Source organism: Choloepus didactylus, chromosome 1, assembly GCF_015220235.1.
Source record: "Choloepus didactylus isolate mChoDid1 chromosome 1, mChoDid1.pri, whole genome shotgun sequence".
Classification (NCBI taxonomy): Eukaryota; Metazoa; Chordata; class Mammalia; order Pilosa; family Megalonychidae; genus Choloepus; species Choloepus didactylus.
Window position 1 is genome coordinate 80,122,838 of NC_051307.1, and position 25,146 is coordinate 80,147,983.

The 25,146-nt window shown below is 36.9% G+C and overlaps 1 protein-coding gene across 18 annotated transcripts in view; it reads right to left on the reverse strand.

The window, feature by feature from the left end:
* The window catches only part of ZBTB20 (zinc finger and BTB domain containing 20), a 911,487-nt gene that overhangs the window by 120,361 nt on the left and 765,980 nt on the right, over positions 1-25,146 (reverse strand). The window contains exon 1 of one of the 18 annotated variants that reach the window (XM_037835846.1): positions 13,573-13,846. The exons of 15 other annotated variants lie outside the window; for them this stretch is intronic. The gene's annotated coding sequence lies outside the window, so the exon portion shown is untranslated. Of the gene's footprint in view, positions 1-9,044; positions 11,037-13,572; positions 13,847-25,146 lie in introns of those variants that run through there. 2 more of the 18 variants (XM_037835884.1, XM_037835856.1) reach the window with 2 other exon arrangements.

A 25,146-nucleotide genomic window follows, 5' to 3' on the forward strand; every position in this document is an offset into this window, starting at 1 on the left:
TGCTGCTCCTGCTCATTTATATCAGAATGTAACATAACCACCAGATCATGGTGATGATTTTTTTTTTTTTAATTTGGGGCGAAATTATAAGTTTCTTTTCTGATGACAGGAACTATAACTTCTGCCGGACAATAGCATTTTGGGTAATTTCTGCTATGTGAAACTGGCTTCAATTATTCTTCATAAAGAAGACTGCACTATTGATACCTTCAAGAGAGCTGCTTCTGTTTAGGACCCCACTCCACTAAGAATGCCTTTGTCAGAACGTTGGCTGGCTGTCATCCCTTCAGGTACCCCGTCAGCAGTTGCCACTCAGACATGCAGAGCGTGTTTGGGGATGACACACAGCGGAATAAGAAAGGATACAGAGCTCTGTCGTACCAGTACATTCATTGTAAGGAACTAGTTACGCTGCAACTGCTTTGCTCTTTTATATTCTAGGCAACACACCGGTGAATATAATTCATAATGAACATATTCAACATTTTTTCCATGAGTTCAATACATTATTCATAAATATTAGAAATGGAAAAGACCTAGTAGATTACTGAGTCTAAACCTCCTTTCTGCCCCTTCCTTCTCCCAAACTGTTGATGCTAGCTGGAAAAAAAAAAAGCAAAAGCAAAAACAAGGAATTACACATACACAAATTTTACATGTAAAAAAGAAAGCTCCTAAGCTCCTATTCAGGGTGGGGAAGTCCAAGGCCTTCCAGGAGCCTCCCTTTACACTGGAGAAGATGACAGACGCCTGTCAGTATGGGAGACTCTTTCTCTTCACCATGAAGACAGGCCAACGGAGGGAAATACCCACTTTCCCACTCATGGGAAAGCCCAAGAGGCAATACTAAGTCCTGGGCCAGGTGCTTACTATCTGTCTCTACGACCGGGTCCTTTCCTCTCCAGTTAGAGCTCTAGATACAGACAACAATGATAGAAAGAAAATGTATAAATGAATAGAGAGTTAAAACTACTAGAGAATGCTCCCTGGGATTATCTGTACTATCAAGATAGGAAAACTTTGCAGATGCTACTGTCTCTCTAGAGGAATAAACGGTTGCATTTTAATATTTTCAGCAGCTGGTTCCTGTTGAATGCCATCACGATGATTCAGCCACCCACCAGGAACACCAGTAACAGCAAGTGCACACACAGAAATCTGCAAAACTTTTTTCTCTTCTTGCCAACACCATTATTCTGGCAAAGGCAAAACTCTTTATTGAATTACCAATTCTACGAAATGTGACCTTGCTCCCCTCAAACATACCAGCTCACTCTCAAATAAATGAAATTTCTGGCTGATTAAAATGCAATATTCTTCCTGACTTAAGCATAGCCTGCTGTCAGCCTCCCCTCTGCCATGTCCACGTGACCTGCCCCTTTTTAATTGTCTCACTATTTACTGTAATCTTGAAGGACCAGCAGGATTCACACACAACCAGAGTGCATCTTGCACACTGTACTGCCTATGGTGTATTTAATGCTATATCCATCTCTACCCTTACATGCCCCAGTTATATTATCATTTCCATCTTTATTTTGGAAGTTTCCCATTTCCACAGGATGTGGTTGCATGGCAATAAAAACTGAAATTTGTAGAGGAACTGCATTGACCATAGATCTCATTAATACAGAATAACCAGGACAGATTTCAATTAGGTAAAAATTATGTATCTACACCCCCCACCCCAACTTCTTCAAACTTAGACTAGGTTAGACATGAAAGGGAAGAAAATGCCAAAGGTGACAGCTAGCTATCAAAAATGTTTCACTGTCTCATTTTCAAGTCTCCAAAGTAAAATCTGAGGACATTCAGTGCAGATTCAGATGCTCTCAACAACCACGAAAATATATGGCTGGAGAGGGAATCTATAAAAGTAATGAATACACAATTGGCTTATAATAAATGCAACCCAAATTAAATTTGATACCTTGACCTGCTCTCCAAAGTGAAAGTTTCTAGTTCAGGCTATAGACAAAGGTATAACAAGCTCACTAATCACATCAACCAGAACTATAAGCTGACACGTCTGGGGATGCTGCAAAGAGCAATTCTAAGTGGTTGGGGGGTCTGTGAGGAACCTGAAAGACAAAGTGGCACTGACAGTCTGTGAGCAATACTGATGTCTTTCACGGTGGTACATATGTCAGGCATCGGCCACAACCACCCACTATTCTGAACTTCCAGGACAGAATTGAAGGGCATTCATAAGGAAGTGACAGATCCAAAATGGACTTATATAAAAAGATTCAATATATTTTTATATTCAGTTCCTTTTCTATAAATGTCATAGTTGCTTCAGGAGATACTGAACTCAGTAAGATAAATCTATGACCTTAATAATATTAATGGAAAGGAACTAGAGACGGGGGAATATTAAGAGTAGTAGTTGTAACTATAACAACAACAATATTAAGTGCTGACTGTGTGTTAATCAAGTGCACTTTATATACCCTATTTCATGGAATCTATACAATGTCCCAGCAAGGTAGGTATCGTTTTTCTATTTACAGATGTAGCAAGTGAGGCCCAGTGAAATTAAGTATACTGCACAAAATTATACAGACTTGCTTTCTACATTGAAATAAATATACAAATAGCTAATCCATAAGATGGACTATGATAAGGGCTACAAAAAAACATGGTGTTTTACAGAAATAAAGGAGGCAGAATTTTCCTCTATTTGGGAACACCAGGAAAAAAGGATCAGGGATTGGGAAATGTGCATGCTTAGGAAACAAGGAGTAGGCCAGTTTGTACCGTGCTTAAGCTTGTTGAATCAGCACCATCTAATTAAAACTCATATGTTGATGAGATAATATGAATGTTGATCTGAAGAGGAAGATTTCTAGGATGGACTTCTTTCCAAAATCCATGTAAAGATCTTCTGACTATAATTTCTCAAAAAAAAAAAAAAAAAAAGCTTTTCTTTTCTTTTGTCTTTTTGGGGGGGTTAAGTGGTAGGGTGTGGGGGTTGGGGAGTGGGCAGGGGGGTAGTAAAGGGAAGAAGAAAAATGAGATAAAAGGCTACCTTGGAGGGGTCATGGGTCAGGGGGAGAAGTGTTAACCCCAAAGGGTCTCTTAGAGCACATGGATCTGGGTGCACGTTCCTTCATTCCTAGAAGGCTTGTTTCCTTGCCCCTGCTCCATCTTTGGTATAGAAACAGGAACCCTAGGGGCTTGGTTTCTTTGATTTCTCCTCACTTACTCCTGGAATATTTATTTTCATAAATCTGGTTTTGTGGTCAGCCTCATGATGTGGGAGTAGGAGCTAGAAAACCTGGGATCTGGATCCAGTTTTTCTTAGTTCTACCATTTTGAGGAAGGTTTGTCACCTCTCTGTGTTTAAATTCTCTTATTGTCAAACTGAGTGGTTTAAGCCCAAAAAGCATTTCTCAATCTGTCAGATCCCCTGCCCCTTTGGACAAAAATAAAACCTGGTGCTTTTCTGTAAATTCTGATACTCTTCACTATTTAGAATCCATGGTGTACAGAATCCAATGTATAGCACCACTAGTCAAGATCTATTTGTGGAGTTTAACTTTCCCTTTTGTTTTTTAAACTTAAAAAAATTTTTTTTTGCCAAATAGAAACCACTGCAATACACAAATTGTGCTTCCTCCCCATCCCCCCTCCCCCCACAGCTTTCAAATTGTACATGATCCTGTACCAGATATTCCAATATTCCTTTCTGGAACATTTGCTAACCCAGTCACCCACATTGAGATATCTGAGGCTTCTTCAAGCTCTAAGATGCAATGGTTATGATCCTATGATGCTGACATATGCTTTCTCGACACTTAAAGCAGAGTTTTTCAACTTCAAACAATAGCATAACAAGTTGTTATAACAATTACACTTATATGAATCTTTAAGTAGATGCGCACAACAGCTCTTTACAGTTACTAATACACTGGAAAGCCAAAGCTTATGATGTTGTTATAATTCTTCACAATAGTACATTATTCTACTGCTGTTTATATCCTATAGGAAAAAGGACTGCCTTTCTATCCAGTTTTAGAATCTCAAATAACTAGTCATTTGCCTCCACTCCATAATGGCTCCCATGTCTCACCTTTCTGACCCTGCCCACTGAGTTCACTCTTACTGATGTAATCATACATGCTTCATCGTAGTTAACATTCGTCACAGTGCTCATTAGAATTACCATCACTCCTACTGCACCTTAGTTCAACTAAATCAAATGTGCATTTGCAATTTGTTATCATTTTATTTTTTCACCTAGGATTTTTTTTTCATCCAGAAGGACAATTCTTTTACCTTATTAGTAGATAACTAGCCAAACGACTCCAAAAAAATTGGTAGAAAGTCACTCATTAGGGGCAAAAACATAAATCTAGAGAGGTTGTTTTAAAGCTGGATAGGGGCATTTCACAACTTGAATCTATAGGTACAAACTTTCTTAGTGCTGACCTTGTCTTTTACTCTATTAAAGTAATTAAGTATAAAATATGTGACTTATATTTATGTGTGTTGAATTTAATAAACTAGTTAAGATGCAAGGTTTTTTTTTAAAGAAATATTAAATCAGTTCCACACTGACCAAGAGAAGATGTTATTTTCACTGACTTTCAGATAAAGCCAAAAACATTCTTTTTTTCTGTAGTTAAAACCTTTTTTTAAAAACTTTTTTTAACGTAATTTTATTGAGATATAGTCACAAGCCATACAATCCATCCAAAGTATACAATCAGTGGTTCACAGTATCATCACATATTTGTGTATTCATCACCATGATCCTTTTTAGAACATTTGCATTACTCCAGACAAAGAAATAAAAAGAAAAAAGAAGACCCCAAACATCCCATCCCTTTTACCCCTCCCTCTTATTGACCACTAGTATTGCACTCTACCCAATTTAAAGACTTTCAATAGAGATAGGGTAACTAAGACAGTGTAGGATTGTCAGAGATAGATATATAGATCAGTGGAATAGAACAAAACCTCCCAAAGTAGATCCATACAAATATGGGCAAATGACTTTTTTTTTTTTTTTTTTTTGCTATATAATTATACAATCATTGTCAAAGATCAAGGCTACTAGATTACAGTAAAATGTTTTTTTTAAAAAATATAAAAGATTACACAGCTTGTGAAGTGGCAGTGTAGTTCATTGTGACATTCTATATATTCCTTAACTTTTGCTCTTTCTATGGCCAGGGTATAAACAAAAAGTCCACAATAGTTTAAATCTAGAAATTTTTGTTAGGCTAAATTCTGAAAACATAGCTTAAACACAGTATTGAAAGCTTGGCATCTCATCACTGCTGTTTATATCATAAGACTTGCAAGGCTACCTTATAAAAGATATATTCATTTATTTTCATGTTCAATCAAAAGTGTTGGGTTTCAGGTCTGGAAAAGGATTACAGATTGTTCTCTCCTGGTTATTTCTGGCTTTAAGTATATTGATCATTTTATCATTTTCTTGTTTTAAACTGCTTTAAACACAGCACAAATGTTATTCTCATCATGCCAGAAATGGGTTTGGAATTGATTTTGAGTTTCCATCAATTTTTACTCTTTGCTCTCTATGAGAAGTTTTTCACTAGCTTAAATTTGAAAGGAGAGTTTTGTTCAAAAGATGTCAAAATACAACATTTGGAGATCCTTAGCTAGACAAGAAAACTAAAATTTTCTAATTTGTGACAAAATAAAAATCACTGAATTTATTACCATGGACTTTATTGATAAGTGAGGAATCATTCATATGAATGCAGTTTCTCTTCGTTTAAGTGTTCAACAAAAGCATGTACCTTCTGAGAACCCAGCCTGATTGGTCCAGGTTGGCACCATTTCAGTGTTTTGCCTACAGCGGCTGCTTAGGAATAATTTTGTCTCATCCTCTCTATTTTCCTGGACCGTACCGAACTCAGACACGTGGTATGCAAAGAAAATCCAAGTCCTTTAAAAATGCTATTTCTTTTGGTACTAAAGCCAAACCCAGTTCTACTTTGGCCAAATGATCTTATCAAGATTTAACAAGAGATGTTCAGTAATATCTCCAATCTGTGAGAAGACATAACACTAAGGAAGATAATTTATTACATACAATATACATATATTTTCCCTCCAGCACCAGGAAGAGATATGATCAAACTTATTCTGTTGGTACTGAGAATAATATAACACTGACAAGAATTTGTGGCAATTATTCATTTCAATTAATTTACAAAGAAATAAACAAGTAGCTCTTTCATATTAAAGCAGATACTGGATATCTATTTTCAGTCATTGCTGAAAATATTTTGGTTTCTATAAAGGCACCTTACTAACACAGCTGCTTTGCCTTACACTACGCTGTCACAATTCAGAATTTGTAAGATTTCAGCCAGGTTCTCTAAACTAATTGGATGAAACAATTGCATTAGAGTATTAAGATTCCTTTGCAGAATCAAATGAAAGGAGATCTGCACAGTTCAGATAGCCTGGAAGATTGCAATGACTACAGCCCAAATCCTGAGTGTTTCATACATTTTTCTACATTTACAGCAAAAATCACTTGTATAGTAACTGCTAGGATTTAGGAATAGCACAAACATAGGGAAAAATTTAGACTGGTAAACTTCATTCCTACCCCATCCTTACTGCTCCTTGCACCATGTTTCGCATTTCAGGACAAATGCCTCATCGCTTTTGAAAAGTGCCAGGAAATCTTTCCTCATAAGCTGTCCAGGCCCTCAATTTTATTTAGTATGACACACCTTTAAACAGAAAGCCCCACAAACTAGAGTGGGACATTAATTTAAATACAGATTTAGGGGGAAGAGCTCCATCTACTGAATCAGCTAGATCATAGTTTGCACCCTATAGTTATCCCATTCACTACTTTCAACGGACTTAGAGATTCTGGAGAGAAGAAAAGAGGTACAGATCTGAGCAGTCACAGAAAACAGCTTTAAGCTTGATGCCATTTTTGATATTTACCAGATACCTTAAACCACGTTCCTTTGCCTTTCCCAATCTTCAAATCTCTTCATATTTCGATATAAAAGAAAAGTGGGATGCTTTGCTATATGAACTATCCCTTGGAAGAGGTAGAAAGTCTTTGGTTATTGAAGGAAAAGCCCCAGATAACTGAAGGAAAACCTACAGAAAGAAAATCTCTCTACCTGGCAGGCTGAGCAGCCCAGGAAAGAAGCAAAGAGAAGAGCAGCCAACTTACTCCTTCTGCCTTGCATCATTGCTGGGGAAGTCCGCAGCCACCCAGGATCAGCTCCTCTGGCTCTCCCCAGCTGCACAGTGTTGTTGTGGCATTGGGAATTTGCTGTGGCTTGGGAAGATTATGGGGATATGCTTCAGCAAGCCAAAAAAGTCACAAACAAAATTCAGAAGAAAAAAAGTATGAAAACAGCTGATCTTATTGGAGAAGCGCTTGATATTTTCCTACATATGCCACAATTTTCTTTGGCATTTCCTGATTCTGTGATCAGAAAAATTATCATAGCATCTTTGTTATTGTTTTTTAGGGATGCCGGTGCTGAGGGGTGGTACAGGGAGGGCAAAGAGACGGACCGGGGAGTAGCAAGATAAAGATGACTTCGATTTGTTCGAAAGCTTTTAAGGAGGTTATACAATGAAAAAGTTTCCTCTTAATATATAGCAAAAAATTGGCCACACTTCTAGACTGGGAAAGAAAAAAACTTCTTCTTAACACAGAACAAATAAGTAACAAAGAAAATTGTATCTGAATAAACTTGAACATTTGTATAGCCGCATAAAATTCAGAAGTGTGTAAGAATATGGAAATTCTTCATAAATTAAGATAACATATTAGATAGAAATAGATATTAATAAATATGTACATAAATAGTCGGACGGAGGCAACAATTAATTGGATTTTAAACTACAGAAAAAATAATAAAAAATAAATTAATAAAAGTTTTGCATTAATGCTAATCTTTTCTTTTATGCAAAATAGAATTAACATAAACGTAAAGTGGATTTATATGTGAATATACACCTGCACTAAGTACTACTGACTGACATCAAAAGGTGTTATGCTACTATAGAAATCAGAACTTTGAATTATTTGAAATTGGGTATTTACAATATCAGCATTAACCTGGCAGTTTTTTTTAAAAAAACATTTAATTTTCTGGTTCTGTTTTAATGCATGAAAAGCACTGCATAGCAATAAGTATTTTGTAAAAAAATTCATTTGCATTTTTAAAGAATATTTAGTTATCAAAAACGGCTAATTGGATTTTCTTCAAGCCTTTTCAAGACAAGTTGAGTTCGGAATCAAGAACAACTGAGAAATTTAACCTAAAAGGTAATTTGTTTAGATAGTTATAAAGGCCTGAAAAACAAATATATCTCCATCATAAATATAATAAAACAGCTAATGAATAAGTATATTCTGGCAATAATCGATAAGAATTGCAAAGTCTGAGAGGGTCATTGCAGATTTGAGAAAGGTAACCAAGTGAGGAAACATCAGGTGGAGTTAATGGAGATAAAGCATTCTGAAAAATGGAAAGTGTTAATAGTCACTGACAGGAAAGAACATACTTCCACAACGATGACAACAAAAATTGACCGTAACAAAACCAAATGAAATTGGCTAAACAACTGGAACCATGCATCTCCAGGAGCAGAATATGACTACTTATTAAGCAAGAGAAGTACCTGCTTCTTTGTCATTCCTTTCCAAACCTTGGCTTAAAAAACAAAACAAAACAAAAAAAAACACACAAAAAAAACCGCACCAAAGATACATGTGCTCCTTTTTCTGGTATTATTGCAGGCCCACCTAGATTTAGCTTTCAATTCTAGATGAGATCAGGCATGTGCAGACTAGTACATCTTTGCTCCGTAAACACAGAGCTGCTATCATTTCACTGGCAAATTTTCGTATCCCCAAATTTATGTAGAACAGACACCCTTAAAAATCTGAAAATTTCCTACTTCAGTCAAATACTTCATTGAGTTAAATTTTTTCTTAATTTACTCAGCTAATATTAAGTCAAAAAGTTAAGGCAGGCTACTACTGTAAGAAAGGAAAGTTGAACAGTACTTACCCTAAGTATAATGTGCAAGCCTTAATAGGGGAATATACTTTTGCTCTACGATATTTAGGAGGGTGTCCAGGTCTAAACTCAGCTCTATCCCTTTTCCCTTCTGGAAAACCAAGCAGACTCGCTGAAGGTAGCTCTGAGAAAGATTACACAAATCAACAGCCTTACCTGTGGCCATTCAGAGGACTGCACTTTGGTGTATGTTTAAAACTATGAATAAAGTCAGATACGGCGCATGCTCCGCAAGCAATTTAAAAATATTTATAACATTGTTGTTTCAAAAACAGATTTCCTCAAACAAAGCAAAACTCACATTTCTTATCCACGCCAAGTCTAACATTCTGAGTCAAAGTGGTTTTAGAGTTTTCCTCTGTGGGGGAAAGGCTTCTAAAATTTTTTGTTGAATGAAAAATAGTTCTCTCTTCCTTTTTGGGTACCCTTAAAAGAGTGGAATAAATTTTCCTCCAAGTTTCAACAAAATGCACCTCTGGCTAAGACAGCACATTTGAAATTTAAGGTCTGTAAAAAAAAATAATATTAGAGAAAGTAAAAACCATGGGTTTAAAGAATGCAGTGGTCAAATGAACCTTCAGTGCAGTCCTGCTTGCAACTATACAAAAATATATCCTGATACAAACAACTATGTATAGATAAGATTAATGTATATACATCCATATGTATACATAGAGAAGTTACATTTTTCTTTTGCTAACTAAAATCTGAACTCTTCCAAAGTGAAAATGAAATACAACAAATTTAGGAGAAACCCAGTAATAATGACAGTAAAATTCATCTGTTTTTTTCATAGCAAGCATGGAGAGAAAGGCAACCACATAGCAATCAGTTTAATTTTGAGTTATACGAAATAAAAATTGGATTAAAGAAGGTTTTTAAAGTATTATTTGTATCAGGAATGCCTGTGTCATTCCTGACTGTAAATTTCTCTCGTTCTCCTCCTTTTGTAGCTTTCAGCATTCCATTTTACTGTCTTATCACCAAACCCTGCACAGCCCTCAGATCTCACAGATCTTATTTGAATCTCTTCCTTAATTCTTAAATCTCTGAATGAATTTCATCCCCTACTCTACTTTCCAGGGGTGCTCAGCTGGTCTCACAAAGTCTCCACAGACACATCGCTCACTATCTCTAATGTTTTCAAGCTCAGCAGAGGGTGCCCCCCATACCCTGCCCAAAAATCAATGATTAAAAAAATAAAGTTTATTAAAGTGAAACTAGGAGTGCAGATTTGAAGAAGTTGCTTCTACATTTATTTCCCTTGCAACTTAGCACAGGTGTTTCCTAACTTATACTATTGTGCATGCTGATGAGGGGGAGGGTTAAATTAAGGTGAGGGAGTGGGCCAAGGGCCGACCAGCAAGCATTTTAGGTCTCAGTTTCATGTGTTAATGGATGTGCTTAAAAACGGACCCCCCAAAAAGCCCAGAATGAGGTTTCTTTCTGGCAAATGATTAAATCAGTATACTGAAATAATTAAAGCTTTGTCCCTAAATAAAGCATCAGATCAACAGAACAAAAACAAAGGTAAAAATTGCACACACATGCATGCGTGCACAAAAACACTCTCTCACACACAGATACACAAAACTAGCGGGTGAGGGGAGAAGGAAATTAAATAAAAGAAAACAAACAGAGTCCTAACAGGCCATTCTCCTAAAAGGAATCTAAATAAAAAGTCATATGATATCTGATAGTGCAGGACACGTCGCCAAGAACTGGAGCGGATTGCCTACAGGAAGAAAGAGCCAGTGTATTCCAGCTCAAAGAGCTTTTCTTTCATCCTCCTCTATTTTTTTTCCCTTTTTCTCTTGGACTGTGAATGTGTTACTCTCAGGTCACATCCACGAAGAATCCCAGAATGACAGCTATCACCTTTCACTGTACTCTTGGCGGCATAACTAGCTGATAGGAGCTGCCGAGTTGGAATCAAGGGGAGCTAGTTCAGTTTTCAGTAACTGCCTCTTGTCTTAGCCCCTCTGCCCCATTTATAGACCCCCTTGGTCACCTAAAAAAAACAGAAAAAAAAAAAAAACCCTGCCAAACATGTAAACAAAACAAAAAACAAAAATGCAGGCAATTACAGCTCATAGCAACAAAAGAGTTCAGGGGAAAAAATCAAAAAAAAAAAAAAAAAAAAAAAGGCAAAAGGGGGAAAAAAACCTCTCGCCTTCAGTGTAAAACTTTTTAAAGACTGTATTTCTTTTATTTTAATGACTTTCTTTTTAAAGGTCTTTTTCTTTTTAAGCATGATTTAAAATATTTAAAATACCATAAAAAAATAAAGAAAAGTCTGCAGGCAATACAAGAAATTTCCTGAAGAAAACACATAACTGTAAAGAGTAAGCTACCCTAGAAAATTTTGGATTTGCCCAAAGTTCCCTTAATTCTAATGTCTTTCAGTGAGGTCAAGTGCTAACACTGACCACCTAGCTCTTGTTTTTTCTCTGAGGGTCATTACTGAGGCAACAAATACAGAGTAAGATTTCACGAAAACACTCCTTGTTATCAAGTTACTTCAAACATAAGGCGCCCACACCTCCCAGACAGATGGGTGTTCTGAGCAGGCATCATACTTTGCCCTGATATGTATTAAACACTTAAGAAGCAGTTATATAAATGCAGCCTATAAATATGGAAACATGCATGTATCTATATTCTTTTCCTTACAGTTCTCCTCCCCAGGGATATGAAAAGATTATAATTTCAGTAAATGAAAAAAATAGAGGGAAAAATAAGAGTTTCTGAATCTTGAAACAACTGTTGTAGCTGTTTTCCAGTTCGTAAAATAGTTATCTGTAGTTAGGTATTGTAAATATATATTTAAGGATTTTAAAGGTGCTTGTAAATTTCTCCCCCCTTTTCTGCTTTGTGTCTATTATGTACCTTAAAAAGATTTCCAAATGACAATCAAAGTAAAAGTGCATCAGGAGGACAACTTTCAGAAAGAAAACATCTTTAGGGTTTATAATCCAAGAATATTAGTATAAATGTACAGCATATACCAAAGATGAAATTGTTTAGTACATTTTGCACATACAGACCACATCCTGATTTCTTTTTCTTTTGTTGGAGCATTAATTTGAAAACGATAAACATTCTGGAGTGTTTGCTACAAACACGAATTCATGGTAAAAATATACATGCATAGGCAAAAAATCAAATGGAGAAAAGCACAAAACCACCTAGCAATCAGAAATGTTGAAAAATCTCTGTCTAAACTATATTTCCCTTGAACTAGTATATAATGGATGGGGCAAATTAGCTCTCTGGGACTTGGTCATACATAATTAGATAGAAACAAAAATAAAATACAAATATCCACTCTGTTAGTACCTTTTCTTAATAACTGACAAGTAACACAAGTGGTACCTTTTAAACAGATGGATGCAAAAACTTGTGAGATCGAATGAACTGATGTACCTCATTGGTATTTTGGGAACCCAAATTCCATAATTAACTTTTACCCAAGTGGCAAAAGTAGATGTTCTCACCACATAAATTGATTGTGTGGTGGATTCCTGTCCTCTCCTTCACAGGATTTGGGGAACCCAGAAAGGGAAAGAGATGGTAAGGAAAGATGCATCCTGAACAACTTTTATTGTGAGTAGAGAAAAATAATATAGAGGGAACATAAGATCCGTTGAATTTAGAAAGATTAAAAGAGGAGAAAAGAGTAACATAACCAACTTAATTAGTCTTCTTCCTTTTTATTTTTTTCATATATATATATTGGGGTGATGGGAGAAAAGATAACTGGATTTCTTTTGAATGTCTTTGTGTCTTTATAGAGTGAATGCTACGTTCCTGTCTCTTTCCTTTTAGGCAAAAAACTAATAAAAATAGAAAAACATATATCAGACATTAAGCTCACTCCCCCCACCCCCCTTCCCTTTGTAAAGAACTCTTTGTTCTCTAGTGAAAATGCTGAAAAATCCCCGGGCAGCTACTCCCTGAAACAAGTGCAAAACACTTAGAGGCTTTTGGGCTGGCTGGGAGCCAGGAACCCTCCCGCTGTCTGGTTAGAAGAGGAAAAAAAGAAGAGAGAGGGAGAGGGAGAGAGGGGAAGAGAGATGGGGGGGGGGGAGGAGAGGAAGAGAGAGAGGAAGAGAGAGAGAGAGAAGAGAGAGAGAGAGAAGAGAAATTGAGCTTCCTTTAATAGGCATAGGAAGCAGTGTTTTTTTTTCTTTTTCTTTTTTTTCAAAACTGGCGGTCAAGCGTTAAGTAACTCCCGTCTAAATCCACCTGCTAGAAATGAACTTGGGTAACCCCCCAGGGGTGCACAAAGACAGGGAAGACAGTAACATACTCCATACTCTTTCCCACCCCCCGTTGTACTGCTTCCATTCTTTCTGCTCCCATCACACAAATGCCCACAGTTTTTCACGCAGTCCCCTTACCCCCCAACAACAAACACACCAAAATACATGCTCCCTCAGTCTCCTGGAATTGAAAAAAAAAAGGCTTTTCCATCTCAGTTGCGACACGGTGATAAGGGGTAGCGAACATCTCATACCTGGTATGAATGCTAATCAGTCAGGAGTTCTCCTTTTCCCAAGACAGGGAACTGTTTCCTTCCAAATTTATTAGAACCTCCTCCACTGCCTCTTTGAAAAACCTTCTTTGTCACCCTCTCCCAAGTCCCGATACTTCTTTAAAAAAAAAAATGGCTTCGGAGCTCCTTCTATTCTTGATATTGATTCTCTCTCTCTCTCCCCCCACCCCTCCTCCTCTCTCCTGTCTGTGTCTCTTCTGAGTGGTCTATTGATAAGTCCCTGGAGGCACTGGGTCAGCCTGCCCGTAGGAAACCAGACACAATGCACAAATCTCCGAGTGCCATTCTGCCATCAGCAAGCAGACCACGTTTAGGAGAGAGAGAGGAAAAAAAACAGTAGAGCAAGAGACAGAGAGAGAGAGAGAGAGAGGGAGAGAGAGAGAGAGAGAGAGAGAGAGAGAGAGAGAGAGGAGAGAGAGAGAGAGAGGAGAGAGAGAGACAGGAGAGAGAGAGAGAGAGAGAGAGAGAGAGAGAGAGAGCGACTGAGGGAGGGAGAGAGAGAGACTGAGAGTGGGGGGGGGAGAGTGTGAGAAAAAGACTGATTGGAACAGGAGGGAGGGAGAGAGAGAAAGGGAGAGGGAGAGAGAGCGCGAGAGGGAGAGCGACACTGCCAGTCAGGTTAATCATCCCTACTTTAATTAGCTGTTCGGCTTAGACATAAAACAATTGAATTTGAATGATCTGTCAGCAGGCTCGGCTGAACCAAAGGGGAAAAGCGAATATTACAAAAAGACTGTTGGTGTGTTCTGATAAGCAATACTGCTCGTACTGACAAATCCTCAAAGGGGGAACTATTAAAACTTACAACTAAACAAAAAGTACAAATACAAATGGCACTGGATAGAGGTCTTCTTTTAAAAAATGGAGTTTTCTCCCCTAGTTTTATGAACTGCAGATATTTATGTGCAGGTGCCAACATATTAGCGGTCTGCATGTAATATGTGAAAGTTTATTAACGATGGTCTAGGAGTGTAGCAGACAGATGCTGCAGAGACAAGACAGGTACAGTCGGATGCCGAATCTAGATCTTAGAGGGAGATGGATGCTGGAAAAAGAGGCACCGTGGCAAGAGATCAGAACAGACAATTCAGTGGGCAGACAGGCAGACAGAATTTAGGCACAGCATGATCTCGTCTAAAAAGGCAAAAGTTCTGATGCAATAATAGGCGTAAAACAATCCATCCATCCTCCTCTCCCGGGTACACTCCAAGGTACAGTTAAAATGGATTAATCTTTGTGACAAACAGAGCTGGCAAGGCAGACTATGGCAGACACTGAAGGCGATTTGCAGACCTAGAGAATGCCAGTACTGGAAAAAAGCCTTGGAGATCAATCTCTCCAACCCTCTATTTAGCAGACAAGGAAACTGAGGCCCAGAGACAAAGAGTAATAAATCACAAAGGCAATAGTGATATCAACACTGGAACCCAGGGCTCCAGAAGCCCACCAGTCCAATGCTCTTTCCATCATATCAGCCAACCTCCAGTTTTCTTTGAAGATTCTGGCCCAACAGGTATGAAAACTACCCATGTCTCCAGGAAAACAAGATTCTTCCATCTACACAGTTAGTGCTCAAACCTCCAAATTTTTAAAATGTCTAAATAGCCAAGTGGAAATACATATATATTGTCTATTTGAAAGCTAGGGGTAGGGATTTAAGTCCTTAATTCATTCTCAGAGAAAAGCAGAACAAGATAGCATTGTGGAGGCTCTGTCTCAGTAAGGTATAGCTTGTGCCACATTCCAAGCAAGCAAAAGCTAGTGGATCGATCTACAAAGACCTCACCCAGAGTTTACAATTTACTCTATGAACATCGTCTGCTATATATCACCATGTAAGAAGATGTAGTTTTCTCATACAGCTCATTTCTAAGATATAGGCACACTGTGGGTAAAGAAATTGCGACTTTTACCTAACGATGTAGTTTTAAATCACTCATGAGATTTTTCTACTGAAAGATTAGCTATGGACAAATTTTCGCATATATTTTGACTGAAAGTGACCTACTAAAATAGAAAGGGGAAACTGTATTATCTGCCAACAAACTCGATGGTATGTTTTTTGGAATGCATATGATCATGTTCAATAAGGATCTCTCTCTTGACAACAGCTCATTGAGGGTACAATTCTTTTAAGGGGGAAAAGGTGCTTATGAAGAGGACAGTGTCATCAGATGTTACTGGAGATTGGAGAGATTAACTCTCTTGTCCTAAAACAAGAACTATGGTGTATATAAAAGCAAAAAGTATCTCGCAGTCATGCTTCAGCAATGATGTTGCTACTTGGGGTGAAAGAAGAAAGCTGAAAGAAATGTCAGGCACCTGGGAGCTCACTCAAAAGGCAAGTAATCTGAGAGAAGTCATAGCCAGAGTAATTTGGTGTATTTGCACACCATCCTCTCTAACAGTGGCTGCTGTGAGATGCTTAAAACACAGTCAATTTAGTGGGGGCAAAAATCAGTGATTTTGATATTGGTAGATCTTCCTGCCAATGTATTCATGAGAAGCAAGAACCCAGAGCAGAGTATTGAAGTGCTTAGCAAATGTGCTAGTGAACTCGGTGAAAAAGAGCATGAGCTTTGGAGTTATAACACTGATAAATCACAGAGACTCTCAGAGCTTCAGTTTTCCTATCTGTAAAAGTTGATAGGTGATAATATTGATCCCATAAGGATACTTTGAAGATGAACGAGCTAACACATATAAAGTTCACAGTTGGTCATTATGTGGTAGTTATTATTGTGGAAGGCATAAAATGAGTGTATAAAATTAACAAAACTATATATTCTGGATGTGCTGAGTGTATTACATACAAAGCATGCAGATTCAAGACATGAATACATACAGCCAAGCAAGGATCTAATATATAGACTTCTATTAGAAATGGTTGGCAGTAGAGATTATAAATAAAGTTTAGAACTCTAAATTTCTAGAGTCTAAATTTCAAGGATATTAGGTCATCTTAGGGTTGTTTTATCTATTTGTTCCTAGACTTTGGTATATCTCCTAGCACATAATAATAATAATAATGACCCAACTTTTTACTGAACATTCAATATGTGCTAAACCTTCTCCTAAGTACTTTGCTTTTGTTTTTGGACTTTCGCATCATAACAACCCACGAATTAGGTACTAGCAATAGCTTCATTTCATAGATAAAGAAATTGAGGTATAGAAAGGTTAAGCAACTTGCTCAAAATCACACAGCTAGTAAGTGTGGAGCCAAGAAGTACTCCAGGCAATCTGACTCTAAAGCATCCTCAACCACTATGCTCTCCTGGCATGGTAAGTATTCAGTAAATGTGTGTTGAATGAATGAGCAAATGAATTAATCACCAGTATTTTTATTTCATTTAAAAAACTGGTAAGAACCTTTGCACCGTCTCTTGGGAAAACCTTATACTTGGATTATACAATCTGTATCTTTTCTGTAGCTTGCTTCAGTTGGCAGCCTTTTCTCAGAAGCCAAGGTGAGCCATGGCCCTGTGCGGTGTTGGAAATGCATGGTAAAAAGAGTGTGGCCATGACCATCCAGGGCTTTTAAATATCTGAGGGCATTTTCAGCACTTTGAGGGTAGTGTTAGCACACGGATTGTTAATTGTCTTAATTCCAGTTTGGATAATTACATCGTGTCTCTTTAATTTTTCCCTGACTATGCCATCCTTCACTTCCTGTCACAAATGTGCTCTTTAAAAAAGCATATGAACATGCACAAACATATAGTTATATTTAAGGTTTGCATAATCATTTAGGATTTTTTCCCTAAATGATTAGTGTATAATAGCCATGTAATAACAAATGAATGGGCAGAATAATTAAAGTCATTGCAAAATAAAGATAACTAGTTGAAGCTAAGATTTTTGTTTGGCACTGAAATAAACAGATTTTTAAACCATTTCCTTGGTGACAAGATTCCAATCTTTTTTTTCCTCATGGGCAGATATTTCAAGAACTGATGACCTGCTCATTATAAGCTGATTTCCTTACACTATGTAGTTCTCAGCATGACAAAACAGCAATGAAAACTCTGGTCTTTTAAAATAGAAAGTGAGGCAGGTCCTAAATGGTATAGTATATTAAGTTTGTGGGCTTCAGAACAGTTATTAATCCTGACTTATTTGGCAGGTTTTTTTTCTTCTCCAAATATTACTAGAGTAAACTTCGAATTATAGGAAAAAGGGACAAGGGGTCCCAATTTAATAAGCTTAGGAAAGTTTGACAGTCATAAACAGACATAACCTCTCTTATTTTCCAAAAGAATTCTCAGCTTCTGAAATATTGACTATGTCTCCATGATACCAAATAAATTCTCCCAGAGGTCACATTTTAATCCTGTGGACAAATACTTGGATGCACCCATAGCAGAACATGGTTTATTAGTCCTTTTTGGGGTACATTTGAATGAACAAGTCACCAAATATAGGGAGTGTGGAAAATAAGAGAATAATGGGTTAATTTATTTACTATGCTTGAGAGTTTCTAGACCTTTGCTTCCTCAGCTTTTAGTTAAAAATTCCATGCACACTCTGCACATAGTAACAAATGCCATAATTCAATGGATTCTATAATTTGATTTATTTTCAACCACCTTTTTTGGTTCAGCTCTCAAAGCCATCCTTCCTAGACACTTCCTCCAAATTATTTTTTGTGGTCTCCTGTAAATCATCATTTAAAGCTGAGAAGAACCCTAATGCTGTACAGAGATTTGTGTCAAATTAGTCCTATTTCCTTTTGAGACTCGATGCCCATGTTCCAGGCACTTACATGAGAACAAGCCAAGAAAATATAAAATAAAAAATAAAAACCCAGCCCTTTCTTACCTCTTTGACCACTGTAGTAATAAAGAGTCACTGAATGACTGTCTCTTAGTTTGTCACTCATGCTTTGAGACTGAGCTTTTTGCGGACAAGGTCTTTACACTCTGCTTGGCATATTTAATATCAGTCTGTTATTACACCTGCCCATGATCATGAACGATACTGCAGAAAAGCCAGAGGCAACAATTGTTAATTCTTTAGTTCTTCATATACAACTGTAATTTATTCTCTCTGTGCCTCAAGTTTCCAATATGTAAAAGGGGTATACTATTATCCTAAGACCAATGATTTGAAGTTTGGACTAAAGTAATATCATTGAGTTAGAATACTAATGAATAGCTAGTGAAGAGCACTTGTATTGGTGATTTTCACAGAGTCAACACTACTTTTACAGAAAGAAGTCCTTGGAAAAAACATTCTAAATTCAAAAGAAAAGTGGGCGTGATTTATACTGAATGTTAGATGTATTAGGTAAGCTCTTGGTTTTGAATTTAAATGTCATGTAGGAATAGTCTGATAGGTTTTAAAGAAGCACAAAATCTCAGAGTTAGGAGGTATTTAGGAGATTCTCTGATTTTCTCAGTTGACAGAGAAGAACTGAGTCACAGAGACATTCTATCTGATGAACTTCAGGTCACACAATTTGGTAGAAGCAAAACTAGTATTGGAACCCAGATCATCTGTCTCCTGGTCTCATGCTTTCCTCACCACACTTAACAAGATGGCTTGTACACTCTTGCCTTCATAGTCTTGGTCACCCACCTTTGTGACAAATCTTATTAATGAACTTTTAAATCCCAGTGCTGAGAAAGGGGTGTCATAGTCTTAATGTGAGCTAATAAATATAGCACAAAGGGACTGTGCTAAACTGAATAATGCCTCCCTCCCCTCCTAAAAGATACCCACATCATAATCCTTAGTATCTAAGACTATTATCTTAATGGCAAAGGATACTTGCAGATCACAAGGATTAGTTAAGGATTCTGAGATAGAGAGATTATTCTGGATTATCCAGGTGGGGCCCGAAAAGTAATCACAAGAGTCTCTTTCAGAGGGAGGCAAGGTCAAAGGAGGAAGTAGGAGATATGAGGATGGAAGCAAGAGGTTGGAGTGACTTAAGGAAGGGGTCATGAGCCAAGGAGTGCAAGCACTCGCCAGCAGCTAGAAAAGACAAGGAAAGAGATTCTTCCCTAAAGCTTCCAGAAGTGACCAGACCTGCTGACACTTTGACATTTGGTCAGTGAAACCGATTTAGGCCTTCAGAACTGTAAGAGAATATATTTGTGTTGTTTTAAGTCATCAAGGTTTCGGTAATTTGTTACAGCGGCAGTAGGAAACTAATGCAGGGAGCATCAGCTACTTTGATCTAGACATTATCTCTCAACACACCTGAAATATTTGTTAGCTATTTTAGAAGATATATTACCTTATAGTTCAACTGAGTTTATGATACAAGAACTTCTTATCTGTCCACAGTAAAAATATTGACTAGTATTAAAAATACTGACTAGGATAGGTCAAGGATGGCTCTCTCCCTCTTGCCACTAAGAACTTCTTTCTATGTTTACATGAAGTAACCTACCTAAAGATTGTTGGTTAATGAATCAGTTGCCTGCAGATCCTTCTAATCACATTTGCCCATGCCCAGTCTTATAAAAGCTCTTCATTGGTGGGCTGGCAATCATATTTTCAAGATATTCTACAACAGTATGTTCTCATTAGAGGCAAGATGAAAGGTTTCACTGTTCAATTCTTGAGGGCCAGATGATCTGAACTGATTCAGAACACTGAGGTGCTCTCTTGCTAATCCTTTACCCCACATTTGTTCTACTATTTTCTATTGAAATAAAAGAAATGGAGATGCAGAAGCAGTATGAGGCAATACCATGCAAAAAGACTGTCAGGTGTTATTACCATTCAGTTACTGCATGCAATCTATAGTGCAGTGCTTCTAAAAAGAGTGGTCCTTGGGCCAGCATTATCAGCATTACCTAGAAGGTTCTTAGAAATGCAAACATTCAGGCCTTATCCCAGACCTACTGAACAAGATACTCCAGAGTGGATGTCTGATTGCCTGTATTTTAACAGGCCCTTTAGGTGATTCTAATGCCCTGTTGAGAACCACTGTCATTGGGCAAAGCCGTGTGGCACAACAAGGCTACTGAAAAACACGGAGCTTTGTCGCTTGCCAGCTTTGTGACCTCATATCATGTTCTAGATTATTTGTCTCCTCATCTGTGAAATGAGAATAATAATAATAAAATAAATAATTCCCCTGTCTATGCAAAATAATAATAATAATTAAACAATTTCCCTGTCTATGCGAAAGGCTAATATGGAGCTTAATATGATCATGAATATGAAGATGTAACAACTACAGAATTATGATTATGGAAGAAATATCAATTTGGATTGCAAAATATCCTGGAACCAAGGTGTTGGTGATACCCTGATATTTTATATTAACTGATGCTCCAAGGAATAACTGGTAAAACCGTTCAAGAAGCTCAAGATGTCAGGTCTAATTCTCCAAGCCAAAATGAAGGCTAGAAATCTGTAGACTTTTAAAGGATGTGATATTGAATGGAAAACCCATTGACATTAATTGTTTCCTAAACCAAGTGCTGAATTTCTTGATTTGAAACTCTTTCTATTTGGCAGGTGGCAGAATCTGATGACAGCTTTGGATTCTATATTGCCAATGAAAGTCTGTGACTTACAGGGTATAGAACCACACTTCCATATCAATTCCCAGAGATACTGAGTTTTAGAAAAGTGGTCCATGATCTCTTTCATTTTCATACCATATTCTTAAATAAGTAAGAAACTCCAGGAAGCCAGTTCAATGACAACTGATTATGTTTCCAGTTTTTTAAATGGAAAGATATAAATCCTGACTGGTGAGAAGGGTTGTCCAGATCAGGATTGAGATCTTTTTAGATATTTGAGCCTAAGTTCTTAGGAGGCTGAAAGAAAACTCTGACACAACCAGATTCAATAATGGAAAATCATCAGGATTTTCATCCAATCCCCGAGTAATGAAAAGTCACAGTATTTACCAAGGTTTCTGGATAAGTGGGAAAAACACCTCATAAAAGATAGCTAATCATCTCTTTTCCTCCTTGCATGAAATCTTAGCAGGTCTGCCTTCTGGCCCGAGGGCTCTTCCATCTTCTGAAGATTAAAGTCCACAGATCACATTTTGGCAACTCCTCTGTACTTTGCAGGACATTTGTGGTGTGGCAAAGATCCTATTTGGGTTGCTGCTTCCTCTGAGCCACTTACAATGTGTGCATCAAGGGAAGCAGCTGTACTTTTCAGAGTTCTGTGTCCTAAAGCAAGTCATCTGTCCTTTCAAACCTCATAGATTTTTCATATGTAAAATGTGGATAATATGTGCCTCATCAATCTCACAAGTTTTTTTAAGGATCAAAAGGGGTGATATCTACAAAATGCTTTGTAAACTACAGATTCCTTTTGCTTGGCATTATTGATGTTACTATGATTTACTCTTCAGCAGGAGAGTAAAGGCATGTATATGCATTGGGTAAGACAGCTAGCATAATATTAGACATTTCAATACTACATATATCCATGGTTCCTTCATGTACTTACATTAATCTGTTTGTCAGGATATAACTATGGCGATAACTAAAGAGGTTATTTCCTTTTAGCCTCTATATGATCTGTGGGTTGATCATGATCAGTTATACGTGAAAGAAACATTCTTGCAAAATTTGTTATGGCTCCAGTCTGGTTAACTCTACTTTGAACGTGTTCTGTAAGTAAGAACAAATTTAGTTTTATTAAATTGAAGAAAGCATGGCATTCAAATATTGAGGGGATGAAAATATCTTCAAAGGCCATTCTTTGGTTGCATAATACCAAATATCTTCTTAGAAATGTCCATTAGTTCAACAAGCATTCCTGAAGGAAAATTTGTGGCAGAACTACTGGGTGTTCAATATTTAAAAGGAAAGGAATGTGCAGTCTGTCACGATGCAAATTATTGTAGCTCAAATTGTCCAAACTTTGTTTAAACAAATGCAAGAATTGTGTTCTGCTGAAGAGCTTGTACATTGTTGGTATTCAGGTAGTTTTAAGAATATATAGTAACCAGTGAATGAGTACTGTAAATGGAAGGGACATAAAATGTGATACATTTCAATATAAATATTAATGTAATTGTGCAAAGAACATATCTGAATATCTTGAACTATTATTTAAATATTTAATTGTTGTATACAAGTCCACCTTTCCTGCTGTATATTCTTTTTGGTTTTGTTTTGTTTTAAAAAATTACTTTTTTTTTAATTAGAGAAGTTGTGGGTTTACAGAGCAATCATGCATAAAATACAGGATTTCCATATACCACCCAATGATTAACACCTTTTCATTGGTGCAGTACATTTGTTACAACTGATGAAAGCATATTTTTATAATTGTACTATTAACTGTAGTCCCTGGTTTAACTTGGGGTTCACTGTTTGTGTAGCGCAGTTCCATAGACTTAAAAAAAATTTATTCTATTACCATTTATACAACCTGACATCTCCCCTTTTAACCACATTCAGATATATATTTAAGTGCTGTTAATTATGTTTGCAATGTTGTGCTACCATCACCACCACCCCATTACCAAAACATTTTCCATTGTTCCAAATAGGAACCCTGTGCATTTTAAGCCTTAATCCCTATTCCTGATCCCCACCCCATCTCCGGTAACCTATATAATAGATTCTGACTCTAAGAGTTTGCTTATTCTAATTATTTCATATCAGTGAGATCATACAATGTTTTCCTTTTGTATCTGGCTTATTTCACTAAAATGATGTCTTTAAGGCTCATCCATGTTGTCATACGTAACACAACTTCATTCTTTTTTATAGCTGAATAATATTCCATTCTAAAATGTGCATGTATATACCACATTTTGTTTATCCATTCATCAGTTGACGTACATTTGAGTTGTTTCCATCTTTTGGCAATAGCGAATGATGCCACCACAAACATCAGTGTGCAAATATTCGAGTCCTTGCTTTCAGTTATTTTGGGTATATACCTAGTAGTGGGATTGCAGGTCATATGGTAATGGCTATACTTAAGTTTCTGAGGAACTGCCAACTGTCTTCCACAGCTCTGCACCATTTTATATTGCCACCAGCAATGACTGAGTATTCCTATTTTTCTATATCTGCTGTATATTCCTACCTTGATTCTATGCTCCCTGAGGACAAGTCCTGACTTACACTTCTCTGAATTTCCCACTGCTTCCAGTACAGTCATTTATACATAGCATTTGCTTTCAAAATATCTGTTGTTTAATTGGATTCACTTCTTATTGGTTGTTCTTCATGCAATTAATGCACATAAAGTGCCCATAGACAAATGCGTCATAGTCACTGAGGTGAAAGTTGTGATTCTTAATTTTTTTTCAAATTATACCTTGGGCCACTAATTCTTCCCAGGTGACATTTAACCTGACTAATAATAGCAGGGGATGGGAGAAAATGATTCTCTTTTAAAAGGCTCACTTCATGGGCAACACTTTTAGGAATGCAGCTAATGTGTCATGTAGAGTCATTCTGCACAATGATGGTGACAGTGATGGGGATGGTGAGGCTTGCTCTACTACAGCTGTGACTGAAAATATTTTAAATTAAAGCGAGCTACCCACGAAATTACATAAACATAAATATTCACTCTCCCACAAACACGTTTGTACATCCTTAAACTTAAATTAATGCAAAGAAAAGATATATTCTTTTGTTATAGTGGAATACAAATGATGAAGACTAATAAATGAATAAATAAAGCACTGGGTAACCAAATCAATGTCTGCTCAATTCTGGTCAAGGAGGTGAAGTGAGGTTTCCCTTTGAGTCAGCGAATGTAGTGGATAAAAAGGATGTGAATGGCTGGGGGGATTTCCTGAGGCCATTGCAGACCAGCTCATACACTAAGAGGCTCATTTTCATGAGGCTTTTGGTTGCATTTGTAACACTTGCTTCAGGTCCCCTAGAGCATTAAATGCTACATCACAGAACTACAAGAACAGGCCTCAATGTGAGAAGGTACATGACAGAATTCTTTTTTATTCAGATCCAAATGTCCAGGACTTTGTATATATATTGAAGACTGCTTTTCTCTTTTGTTTTTCTCCCCTCCCACCGTTTAAATAAGACTACATTATATACTTCAAATAAGACTATTCTTTTTAAAGTACAAGAATTTAGATTTTTACTGAATTGTTTTCAGTAAAAATCTAAATTCTTGTACTTTAAAAAATGACCAACTGTAAAACCTGTGGATTCATATAGTTAATTATTTCCATCAGCTGAAGATGATTTCATTAAAAAACAAAACAAAACAAAACCTGGTCTGACTGATAAATTTGTTCTAGATTAAGGATTTAGCCACAGTTTGTTAAGTATTTGTTCTCTATTAGCCTTGGTGCATATTAATTGGACATATTTTAACATTTCACTACTGCATTAAATTATTAATAATTTGAAATTATTAGCTGGCATTGCTACCATTTTTCTGAAACAGGGCCACACATTTCTTCTAAGTTTGGTTCAGAACAAAAAGTCTTGAATCTAAATTGTCACAAAAACAAATGTGAAAAAGGATAGGCATCACCAAAAGAATGAGGTGCAATCTTAGAATAATTAGGAAGAACAGCTGATCAAAAACAAACAAACAAAAAATGTAAAA